We start from the raw sequence: 13,027 nt of genomic DNA on the forward strand, positions 1-13,027 counted from the left end.
TTGTTTGGCCCCTTGGCCTATTGTTTTCAATATTTGGCTCTTTTTGGAAGCAGTTGGCACATACTATCAAACTAGCTATTTAAATAAATGTCTTTTGGAAATTGAGACTGAAAAGTGTTATTACGATTTTTTAGACAGTGTTTAGCTGACAATGATTATGCCAATGCCAAAGATTCGAGTGGAAACACTGTAGAAGATGAAGATTTGAAATTGTTCTTGTAGAATGTAAACTGTGCTGTTGTAATGTTGTAACGTTATTGACGTTGTTAACGTTGTTAAAGTCGGCAGCTGTGGCCGAGTGGTTAGCGCGTTGGGCTCGCAGTCGAGAGCCTGCATGTTCGACTCCAGCCACTCGCACTTGCTGTTGTTTCTCTGGGCAAGAAACTTTACGATAATTGCCTCTACCTAGTGATCGATTTTCGAGTAATGGGTAGTACCAAATTTAAGTCATAAGTAGAGTAGACAACCGGAAACAGACATTGCTGTCGGCTGCAGCGTAGGTCAGGTGTATGTCGGAAGGCGTACACCGATGCATAGCGCTCAAGTCCGCTTTCCCGCAATGCAGGATAAAGATAAACAAACAAACAAAAAAACAAAACGTTATTATGTTTTATTAGCAACGTTATTAACATTATTGAACAATTTGGCTCTTTTTTACCCAGCTTGGCCCTTTTTTCGACATCGTTTGGCTCTTTTTCTCAAAAGCTGTCTGACAACCCTGGTTCAGAAGAACGTGGCGGGCATTGCACAACATGTCTGCAATAGAACAACAACCAGTGCCGGTCTTAGGGTTTTTCGGGCCCTGTGCGGAATATGCTTTTGCGGGCCCCAATGACAATAATCCAATTCAGTGGCGTAGCTAGGTACTTTGAAAGGGGAGGGGCGGCGGTGGTGCCGTGATCGCCAAAGACGACAACCAGTGGCGGGGGGTCTGGGGGGCCTCCCCCAGAAAATTTTGAAAAATTACTTTGAGTTTGGGACATTCTGAGAGCATGTTCAACAAAAATTTAGGTATGAATATTACTGTGAAATGGTGCTGTCCGGTGGCATAGCAAAAGGATAAGATCATGCTTTCTTTGGCATTTTTCGGAAATAAAGCTATGTCTCTACAGTATGTTGAGTCTGGATGCAACCTATTTCGTCCCCTGAAATCGTGTAACAAAATTAAATTTTGACTTATTTCGTCCCCTGAAAAGATCGAGAAATTTTGAAATGTTTGCGGCAACTCCGATCAGCGATTTCGGCTATGTCGTTTTTTTTTCTCGATCTTTTCAGGGTACGAAATATTCAGGCGACGAAATAGGTTGAATTCGTTGAGTCTCTATGTTTTCTTGTTGCGAATTCCTTTGCTGAATTCACTTGTTGAATTTTTCCCTTGAAAATGACAAAATTACTGCATTTTCTGAGTAAATTGCGGGCCCCCTAATTTGCGGGCCCTGTGCGATCGCACGGTTTGCACATCCCAAAGACCGGCACTGCAACAACCATATGTTCATTAAGAGCCAAACGACTTTGACACAAACCTCTCAACAGGTAGAAGGCATTCATACGTGCTAGTCTGAAGAAGACAATTATGCATCAAGTTCGAACCACACAAGCGAGAGTAGCCTACTGCTCCAATATATAGAAACATTTTTGAAGCATTGATGACCTCATTCGAAGATGCTTAGCTTTCCTTGCGGTTTCTTTTGCGCTTTTGTGATGTTTCTTTCAATAGCCTACATAGGCTGAAAGGTTTGGATCGAAACATTTTGAACAGTGGACTACTAAACGTTTTCAGTAGGTATACACAGTGGCGTACGCAGGGGGGGGGCCATTTGGCCATGGCCCCCCCTTAAAATGTTTTAGTAGTTAACGACGTAGATTAAGGCATTTAATATGTTTTGCATTGCTCTGTCAAAGCAATTACTGTAACAATGTTGTTTTATAGACTAAGCCAATACGAAATGCATGGCCCAATCCACCTACCCCACCCCAGGTATGCCAATGTGGCATAGTGTTCTGTAAGCCTATTATAGTGATTAGTTAGAGAGGATTGGATAAAGTCTAAACTGAAACTATACTGGGATATCATGAAGTAGTCTGAGATATCAATGACCAGTGGCGTAGCCAAGGGGGGGGGGGGGGTTGGGGTTTACAACCTCACTTTGGCACGCGTGTGGCGTCACGATATTGAGAATGATGCTTTCAGCCTCTTTATGCTTTGGAATGATGCTTTCAGTCTAAAAAAACTTGCCTAATTTTAAACGAAACTGCATTACAAAAGCGAGTTTTGCCAATACCAAACATTTAAACATCTCAGTCAGGAATTAACAAGAAAACATAGAGACTTAGCTTTATTTCCGAAATATGCCCAAGAAAACATGATCTTATCCTTTTGCTATGCCACCTGACAGCACCATTTTACGGGAATATTCATACCCACATTTTTCTTGAAAATGCTCTCAGAATGCACCAAATTCAAAGTAATTTTTCAAAATTTTCTGGGGGAGGCCCCCCAGACCCCCCGCCGCTGGGTGTCGTCTTAAGCGAAAACACCGTCGGGCTTCACCCGCCGGTCGTCAAAACTCCCCCTTTAAAAATTTCTGGCTACGCTACTCTCAATGGCCCCCCCCTTGACAAAATCCTGCGTACGCCACTGGGTATACATAACGTTTTAATTCCAAAAAAAGAATATAGCTAAAATTTCATGTCTCAAACGTAAGCTTGAGGTGCATACAAATCAAAATATTTTATCAACACGTGTTTCTACGTCATACTTTTGATATAAACTGGCAAAACGGGCTTTGTAATGGAAAATCGTTACATGGGGGAGGGGGGGGGTTGACAAAAACGTTACGTTGGCGTCACATGGGGGAGGGGGGGGTCAAAAATTCGGAAAAACAGCGTATACGTAATATTTGAACGCTCCCTAACTTGAATGCCTGCATAAAATAATGAAAGCTTTGCCTTGGAATGAAATAATGTTGAATAAAAATAATTGAACACCTGATCCTCAAAACGCTTTACATTGTTTTATTTACAAATTACAATCACTATGTTTTTACCTGGTTCACAGAACAAGTAGAGTTGCCAGATAAACCATAAAAATGGTGAAAAACAATAATGTTACCAGATAACCAAATCTGAATGAAAAGTAATAATTTCTACAGTTTTGGTTTCATACTCAGATTTTATCTGTGTGGTACCGCACTACCGCACGGCAAAGTTCAAACAGTCAAAATTACGCGTGGTATGGTGGTATTATCGCGTTGTGACCATAGGGGAGAACGGGATAAGTTAAACCGTTTATCGCGATTATCGCCACAGATCGTAAAATACTGGCACTAAGAACCTGATACTTGGACACAAGTTTGTGACACCTATCATGCATGTTTACGAGTAGATTATTTGCAGTAGCAGCTTTTATTATGTACATAAATATAATCCTAAAATGATCAGTCTTGTGGTTCAACTTACCCTTCTCGTGGTGTAAGTTGAACCGGACAATAGGGTTAGTTGAACCACTATCAATATATGCCTAATTGTATATACTGCAGCTGAAAACCATCATTGAGATGTTTTCAGGTAAATTGAGCTTTAACACTGCCGAGATGATATACAACTTCTCCATTATCATGGATTAATGTGCTGATTTAAATGCTACCGGAGCTTGACATTCAACATTTTCAGCTATCCTACAATATACAGTATTTAACGTAAATAGACACATTAGGCTACTACAGGGTATAACAAAAATTGTTTTTGCAAGATCAAGCAGAACAAAATGCAACAACTACTCAAGCAAATTCATCCAATTATTCAAGTCTGCTGGGAAAACAAACTTGTTTTGCCTCTTTGTGGTTCCATTGATTTCAGGAAATGGAAGAGTCATGACAATGTCCTTTTTGGGAAAGGAGCATTCATCTCCATCTTTGAATGTGATTGTTGGTTGGTCAGTTGCTGGATCATTCCTTCCCTTCTTTAAAAACTTGCCTTCACATTCTCCAGTTGTAGGCTATCATCTACACACTCGACAAGTCCTACGAAATGAAGAATTCTTTTTTTCCCTGTAAACCGCACCAGCACATAATCTCCTTCTGATGGTTCTACCTTCTACAATAGGCATATCATCATCACTGTTGTCATCACAGATAGCTTGTAGTTCAGTTGAATTATCGCTTTCAGTATCGGTTTCTTCGTCTGGAATTAGTTTTTTCTTTGGTGCTTTTTTTGCTAATTTTGCTGCATGTAAAGATTCTAATTTTTCTTTTTCTGGCGTGTCTGTAAGAATTCGAGTTTTAGATCTTTTACGACCTTTTCGTGTTTGTTTTCTTGGGCTTGCAATTGGCAGGGGAACGATCTGTGCGGGTGACACATAGTTTCCACTATTATGAAAGCTGCTTGTGGTCAAATGATCAAGATCATTGCTAGTTGTAAGACTCTCTGCTCCACTTAACTTTGTTGTACTTTCTTCATGGTCTGTATCATTGGTGCCATGCTCAGATGTCACATTTGGCCGGTAAGGTAAGTTGAACCATGGTTCAACTTACCTTTATCTGAATGGTTCAACTTTCCCCAAACCTGTGTTGCAACTTTAAAGTAAATTCTTATCGAAACAATAAAACCTAGGTGTACAAGCTTTAGGCAAAATATTACAGTGGTACCACCTCATATATTAGCTCCAATATCATATAAATATACTGTACATTCAACATTAGAACTTATGAAACCGAAAATACTTTTTTTAATTTTTCACTTTTACCTCAACAAATTCAGTACTGCTCAGTCACTACCAAACCACTGCAGCTTTCTTCATGATTCCTAGAATAAAATGGCGTTCTGAACTGACTTAACCAGTAGGTGACGCACAAGAATTTCTTTACAAATTTATTTAGACAAAATAAGGGGTGGTTCAACTTACCCTCCGGTTCAACTTACCCCGTTCTCCCTTACTCCATTGGCATAATTTTTTTTTATTAGAAACTGTTAACACTTTTAGCTTTCAATCCGAGCAAAGGTGTAGCTAAGAAATGATAGACCTAAATTTGCGTTTACTTACACTTGTGTTGTTTTGTAAACTGGTGAGAAAGTTTATTTAAGTGAACCACTTTTCCACATAAGTGCAGTGAAAAAATAGCCTACACAACACTGCAGGTCTGCTTGACGATAGAGGGCCCAAAATTATTCTGGCCCCGGGGCCCACAAAGGGTTTAACACAGCACTGCCTATACGCAACACTGCACAGTTTTCAATCAGCATGAAACCAATTTAAATGCATTACACAAGCACTCACAATAGTTTTTTTTTATAAATAGCAAGAAAAGGGATGCCGGCATTTCATAGGGCTTTTGATTGATAAACCAACTTCCAGAAAACATTAGTTTTTAATAAATACTTTCAACTTTTAGAGTTGCTCCATGCTATTTTATGTGTCCTCATCAGGAATTACTTAAACACGTAGGCGTGTCAAAAACTTTTGAGTTGATTTCTTTATGTTATGTTATATTTCTTTGTAATAAAACATGTTAAACCCGCTAAAGTGTTTAGTTTGTCTTTGTTTTGTTTGTCTATGGTTCAACAATGCAAACTCTCTACCATAAGCTACCATCATCATCACGTGCCGTCTCCGATTCGAAGGTTGGCTGTTATTTTTTTCCACAATCACGTTCTTCCGCTGCTCTTTTTGTTTCTCCAATGCTTGACAAATCAGCCCACTGCATTACGTCATCTTCCCATGTTCATCTCCTTTTTTCCCTGCACTTCTTTTCTTCCATCATATCTTCAATAACCAATTGATGTAGCTGTCCTGCCGATCCTCACAAAATATGTCCGGCAAATTTCATCTTTTGTTTTGCTAAGTCTTTTGCCCATCTATCTTGCACTCCATAAGCTATAGGCTACAAAAAAAAGGGTTTTTTTATTTTCACATTGAATATATTTATTTATCTTCTTGGCCTGGTTGATTTGTTGCGATAAGCCACTTTACATTACCCAAATAGTTGAAACATTTAAAATTGGGTCAAAAAAGCAAATATATTTTTAGAATTTATAAAACAGAATTATAAACAAAGTTGAATTTTTTTTATCAAAGGTCATCATTGACTTCTGTATTACAGTAGAATTCGCCTATAACGGCTTCGTTTATGACAGGGCTACTCAACGGGCGGACCGCGGTCCGAATCCGGACCTTCTGGGTGTTGAAGGTGACCTCGGACTTCTGGAAAAATAACCTCATTGCCACATTTTAGGGCCTCTTTAAACAGATTTCCATTAGAGAAAAGCAATTTTTTGTGATTATCCAAGTAGCTGGGGGCTTCGCCCCCAGACTCCCCAACGCTTTGCCGTCTTTTCTGATGTGCGATCCACACAGCTACACTACAAAGAAACACAATACATTTTTTCCTATTTTATTTCTTTGTTTGTGTCAGACAAAAATCCAAGTCGTGTTACATAGCCTACTACCTGAAAAGTGTTTTGGTGCTCGTAGGCTACTGCGGTTGTTTAATTTTCGTGATTGCATATGAAATATTCACCGGACCGCAAAACTTTTCAACTTGTCAAAATGGACCTTTGCTAACATTTGTTGAGTAGCCCTGGTTTATAACGTCAATTCGCCTATTACGTCACATTTTGCTCGGTCCCGGCAGAATTCCTATCTTTTACGTACATTGTAGTTCGGCTACAACAGCATCGCCTATAACGTCAATTCGCATGTAACAGCACCCTTTATTGGTCCCCAGACGTCTTTTGTTCGTTTATAACGTCACTTTAAGCCATCACCTTCACCACGAACGGTCAGTCTTTTAATCCAGTTAGCGCTGCTGCTTGCAAAATGTCTTCCCTTTATTTTGCTACGTCGTTCGCAGCAGGGACTTTAATTAACTGAATTAACTTTTTTCCCACGTGAAAAACTATCACGTGTAAAAAGCAGCTCTACAGCTGACCTTTTAACCAGCTGACCTAGAAGCCGTTTCAACCCCCATTAGAAGCCTTGAAGTCAATCAGACAACTAGACCGATACTTCCGAAGTCACGACGATAGCGAGCAAATCCTACAATATTTAGCAAAAGATGAACGCTATGTGGTAGAGAAATCCGTTTCAAAACCGAAACAGATGAAGATCAGTGCCCTTTTTGCTAATAAACAATGAACTTCTCTACTACTGTATGTAACGAGCTGTATTGCGCAAATTTCCTGTACCTTTCGCTGTAGGTTATTTTTTTTGTAAACAATTTCTTTGTTTACTGTATTTTCTGCATGACTTTTGTCAGTTTGGTGGTAGGCCTACACAGTAAACCTGACTGGATTATAGGCCTACACCTCTTTCTTTAATCAAAAGACAGTTTTGGAATAGTTTGCGGTAGTTCGTCCATGACGTCAATTCGGCTATGTGGTCAGTTTTTGCAATCTCCTAGAGGTGCCGTTATAGGCAAATTCTACTGTATGATCAACACAGAAAGCGTTTTGGATTTTGAAATAGCAACGCTGACCAAATCAGATTGAAACTTTATAATTCATATCGACTTTGTTGGACACATAACATAGTAACAGTGACTTAATGTTAGCAGCTGCCACCAGGGCTGTGGAGTCGGAAGGATTTTGGCGTGTCCGGAGTCAAAGTCGTTGAAAAAAAAAACGATTCTGATTCAATACAAAACGATAAACAATAAAACTTGTGTTTGCAATACATTTTTTCTAAATATTGTTTCATGTTTTCAGTATAACACTTCAAAAATTCATCAGAAATTGAAAGTGTTGGGTTTTGTGAAAGTCGCTGTTTCAATTTTATTCATAACTGAAGTGAAACTAGTTTTAAAGAAATCAGAAAAATCTGGCAACACTAAAATTGGAGTCGGCCAGTTGTAAACCGAAGAGTTGGAGTTGCATATTTTTGGCCCGATCCAAAGCCCTAGTTGCCAGTACGGTAATTACCTTGTACAGTAGCCTACGAGTTCTAAAAAAACGCTTCTATCTAGCAAGTAGTCTAAACTTCAATTTTAAAGTGATCTTGATATTAATGTTTTTCAAGATCACTAAAATAAAAGTAATCTTGAAGATCACGATCTTGATCTTCAAGATCACGCCCATCTCTGTCAATGACTAATCAATATGAATTGTTGGAAGTTGGAAAATGTTGGAAATCGTTGATCAACTGGAAATCGTGCAATGGCCGGGTTTAAATCGTAGCCTATTGTTGCAATACTGGTCACAGCGGTAAACCATAATCTCTTCGTGGGAAAATTGTAACATAAGATTCCCGAATCCGTTCGTCTGTATGTAATGACCGAAAGAAACACTCCTTTGAAACCGTCTATTCAAAAGTGTATTTCTGTAAAATTAGCCACCTGGCTGTCGAAATTGGGATGCAACACAGTACACCACTAAAACTTGTCACTACAGAACAGATTACTTGGATAAAAGACGGATATTTCGTCCAGCTGGCAAGCACTAAGCAAACAGTTAAATATGCCTCCAACTTTCAAGCAACCATTTTACGAATGACTAGAATAATTTGCGATATCTCAAACTTGTTTGTTTGTTTTTCATATCTTTATCCTGCATTGCGGGAAAGCGGACTTGAGCGCTATGCATCGGTGTACGCCTTCCGACATACACCTGACCCACGCTGCAGCCGACGGCAATGTCTATTTCCGGTTGTCTACTCTACTTATTACTGAAATTTGGTACTACCCATTACTCGAAATCGATCACTAGGTAGAGGCAATTATCGTAAAGTTTCTTGCCCAGAGAAACAACAGCAAGTGCGGTGGCTGGAGTCGAACATGCAGGCTCTCGACTGCGAGCCAAACGCGCTAACCACTCGGCAACTGCTGCCGACTCACGTAAACAGTAACTGTGACGCAATAATGAAAGACATTATCACGCAATTCAAACAGGTGTTCAAAGGTGGTGATGCAATGTTTCATTAGGTTTTACGAACAATGGTGCAATATTTGGACATTTTCTAGCAATTTCCATGACGTAAGATGCCAGCTAGGTTAAGTAGACCATAACGGTTTTTATATGACGTTTGATTTGGTGAAAATTGTCCGTAACAAATACAACAAAACATAGCGATCGATGTGTAGCCTAGGTCTGCACTATAGGATAGCCTACGGTACTTTATAAATAAATAACCTTGTAAATAAAGTTAGGCTACTCTTCTGTGTTTTAGGGGGCGATCCACCCTGGCAGTGTCCGCTATGTTAATGAAGACACTATGATATAGAAGGTCTTGTTGGCACGCTGATTAAGCTATCAAAAAAAACTTTTTCAATGTGAGAATAAAGATTTCCACAGCCACAGTCAACCGATTCTGGAAGCAGCTGACTTGACCAAACGTTCTTGGTTGGTTTTTGAATCTTTATCCTCGGACTAACAAAGCCTTGATAGTTTATTTCTGGTAGTTTCGCATAGGCTTACTAGTAGAGGCTCTTGACGCAGGGCCGGTTACCGAGATTGATAGAGTGAAGTTTTCCAATTGTTGAAGTGTTGTTGCCGGGAAATTATTCCATTCACTCTGTGCCGCTGAATGGAGAGCAATCCTGAAATGCATTGGTTTCACTGCTCTTGGCTGGTAGAACAAAACTGTTCGTATGAATTAAAACTTGCAATGAAAATGCGATGCGAATCTATTTTTATTGTCATAAAAATGTTTTGTGCATCAATCAGTTTTCTTTATTGATTAACAAAGTAGGCCTACGCGTAGCTACCCTTGTTTCGCTTTTTTATTTCTTGACTGAGGCTGAAATGTTATTACTATTAGGCTAGGTGGGCTACTGATAAACGACTTTTGACAATTTTTAAGTGATTTTATAGATTGATTGTTAAGCTTATTGTTGGCAACATTTAAAGACTCGCCTGTCCAAAGTTATCAAATGGACAGTTTTTCTGCCAACTTTAAAAACTCAGCTAGTGTTTGTGGCTGAGATTTCTCATTTGTTTTAGACTGGCAGCCCATGAAAACCATAGGCTAAACTACAGCACATGGAAGAAAAAATGCACCATCCAATTTTGCACTATGCGTCAGCCATTTTTCGGAGTAGGAGTGGAGTCAGAGTCCCGAGAATTACACTTCGCTCAACACTTCTAGGTTTCCAAATGGGCAGAGTGTTTCGAGAAGAGCGATCACAATATTACGTGCATGTAGCACTCCATCTGCTGGGCGTCCTACAGATTGCAAATACGACTAGGCCTAAGTGAGATACAATTAACTGACTACCAGGATTATAAACGTAACTTAAACAAAAACTTCAACAAACTGTTTGTATTTCTATGCTGTTTTAATAATATCTGTAGGATATAGTTTTTGTTAGTCTTGCAAGGGCTGGTGCGTTGCGTTCTGAAATGACTTTGCCTGTGCCCTGTGGTATGATTTTTTCAGTTTTTTTCCTATCTTGCTCTCAGGAATAACATTCATAATGAACTAACGCACCAAGAGTTTTCCCTTTAAGACCTTTAGCGCTTTTGATAAGGTCGATCAAAATAGCATCAAGGTCGAACAACATAGCAATTGTGTTTTTGCCTTGTTTTCGTTTTTACTTATAAATTCTTAAGAAACTTTTCACTTGCCCTTTTTTCTCTTCAATTTTTTTCTCTAAATCTTTAAAAATTATTTAACTTTAGGCTAACTATTTTAAAGTGATTGTCCTACTTTAGTATCATTCAATTTTATTTTTTAGGCTACTGCTGGCGCAAACATGTACAGAACGGCAAAGTAAACATACAAATTTGACACCAACAAAAGGGAAAGATGGCAAGATCCAAAGGTTTAATATATACATCAATAAAATAGTGTTACCACAATCTTAATCATGCACGTTATGAAGTCCGCGTTTTGTCGCTTCTATCTTTCTTTAGACTTCTGTTCAAGGGCTTCGGAAACTTTCTGAGAGTGGGGGGGAGAGGTAATTTAAGAAGGGGCGGGAACGATGTTTTGACATCGACAGGGAATTATTGGATTATCGCATTACATAGGCTATACTTCTGGGAGGTCGCCCCCCAGACCCTCTTTCAGTTTCTTATACAGCGTCTTAGGCGGCATGTTTCGCGCTGAAAATTTTTGCCTTTCAACACGATTTAAAATCGAAAAAGCAAACAATCTTTAACATTTGCCACATTTTGCAAGGTTTTAAAACAATTTTGACTGAAAGAGGGTAAGTGCGCAAAAATCCCTTTCTGTATTCTTACTTGACTCAAGTCCTGCAAATTTCGTACTTCAGACGCTAAAAGGTTAGATTTAAAAGGTCAAAAGCGTTAAGGTCAAAGCTTAATCTATAACTTAATTTACAATTACATGAATACAACACTATAACCTGTTGTTCCAGACAATTGTTCACCAAATCAAACGTCATGTAAAACCGTTCAGGTCTACTGAATCTTAGCGTATTACGTAATGGAATATTTCTAAAAAATGAGCAGATTGCAAGACCTGTAAAACATTGCAGCTGCAGCATAACATTACATCATCGTTAAATCTTTAATTACTTGAACAAGTGTAAGCCAAACTTGAACAGGTGTAAGCCAAACTTGAATAGGTGTAAGCCAAACTTGGGCAGGTGCTTGAATGGCTTGTCATTATTACGTCACAGTAGCTGCCTACGTGCGTTTGAAATATTGCAAGCTATTCTCGTCATTTTTTAAAATTGTTGCTTGAAGAGTGGTCGAATATTTAACTGTTTGCTTAGTGCTTGCTAGCTGGACGAAATTTCCGTCTTTATCCAAGTAATTTGCATTGTAGTGACAAGTTTTAGTGGCGTACGGTGTTGCATCCCAATTTCGACAGCCAGTGGCTATTTTTACAGAAATATAATTCTCGAATAGACGTTTCCAGAAGAGTGTTTCTTTCGGTCATTACATACAGACGAACGGATCCGGAATCTTATGTTACAATTTTCCCACGAAGAGATTATGGTTTACCGCTGTGACTACCAGTGCCATAACATCCACAGTAAAAGGAAAAGTTTCAGCATCTAGGCCTAGGGTCTAGGGTTCTAGGCCTACATTCAACTAAGAAAAAATGAAATAAAAGCTAAAATGCATTAACTTTTGCAACAACTGAAAATGTGAAGACATCTTGATCGATATTACAGGAAGGCCTTCCATCTGCACCGTGTAAGAAATAACACAAAACAAAAAATGCCATAACACCTTGTAATACCTTGTACCAAAATCATTATACTGTAAACGTTATAAACATTATAGCCTAAACATATTATAAACGAACACCTCAACTCAAACATAACACTGTGTGCAACTGTGCACTCTGCTTCTAGGCTATTCTAAGCAGAACAGCCAGAAGTCTCGTAAGCATAGCCGTGTGAGCCAGGGGGGGCGGCCGCCCCCCCTGTTGTTTCAAAACGTCGCGAATTCGGGTAAAATCTTGAAATTATTAGGGCAAAAATTGTTAATTTTATAATCGACTTGAATAACATGTCAAGTAGCAGCCACTCTATTCTTTGTTGTTTTAAGAAAACCTCTGAAACGTCAATCGTGTTTTCGTGTTGATAGAATTATTACGTTACTTTTACAGACATAAAGCTTGTGTTTACTTAAATCCATATATCTCTCTCCACGGAGTTAGTTGTCTATCGAATTGTACAAAAACAATTTACATTTTTAGCAATTCCTTATTCTTCCCGAAAAAACAAGTTAAATAATTGCTGTCAGTTTCTAGACAAGAGACTGGGCTTGCAGGGATTGTGACTCATGAAACGGCACCAGAATATCTGTAGTGTGTTGTTTTAAAATGCTATTTTTAACTTCTATTGCTCTAAAAAACAATTTATGTCATCTTGTGGGCTGAGAATTAATCGTTGTTTTTCATCATCCATTTAAACGTTGGCATAGCACGGCCAACGGTAATTCAACGTCTAAATGTCGTTGTCTGTATGTGAATTGTAAATACTTGGTGTAGCACAACATTTCTTCGAAGCTTTCGCCGCATCTTGAAAGATGTTGTATGAACGTCAGCGAACGATTGTTATCCGCTTGCTTTCTTCAACCAAGGCATATTACTGAAGCTATTTTTTCTTATCGTTGTCTT

Source organism: Aplidium turbinatum, chromosome 11 (assembly GCF_918807975.1).
Source record: "Aplidium turbinatum chromosome 11, kaAplTurb1.1, whole genome shotgun sequence".
NCBI classification, from domain to species: domain Eukaryota; kingdom Metazoa; phylum Chordata; class Ascidiacea; order Aplousobranchia; family Polyclinidae; genus Aplidium; species Aplidium turbinatum.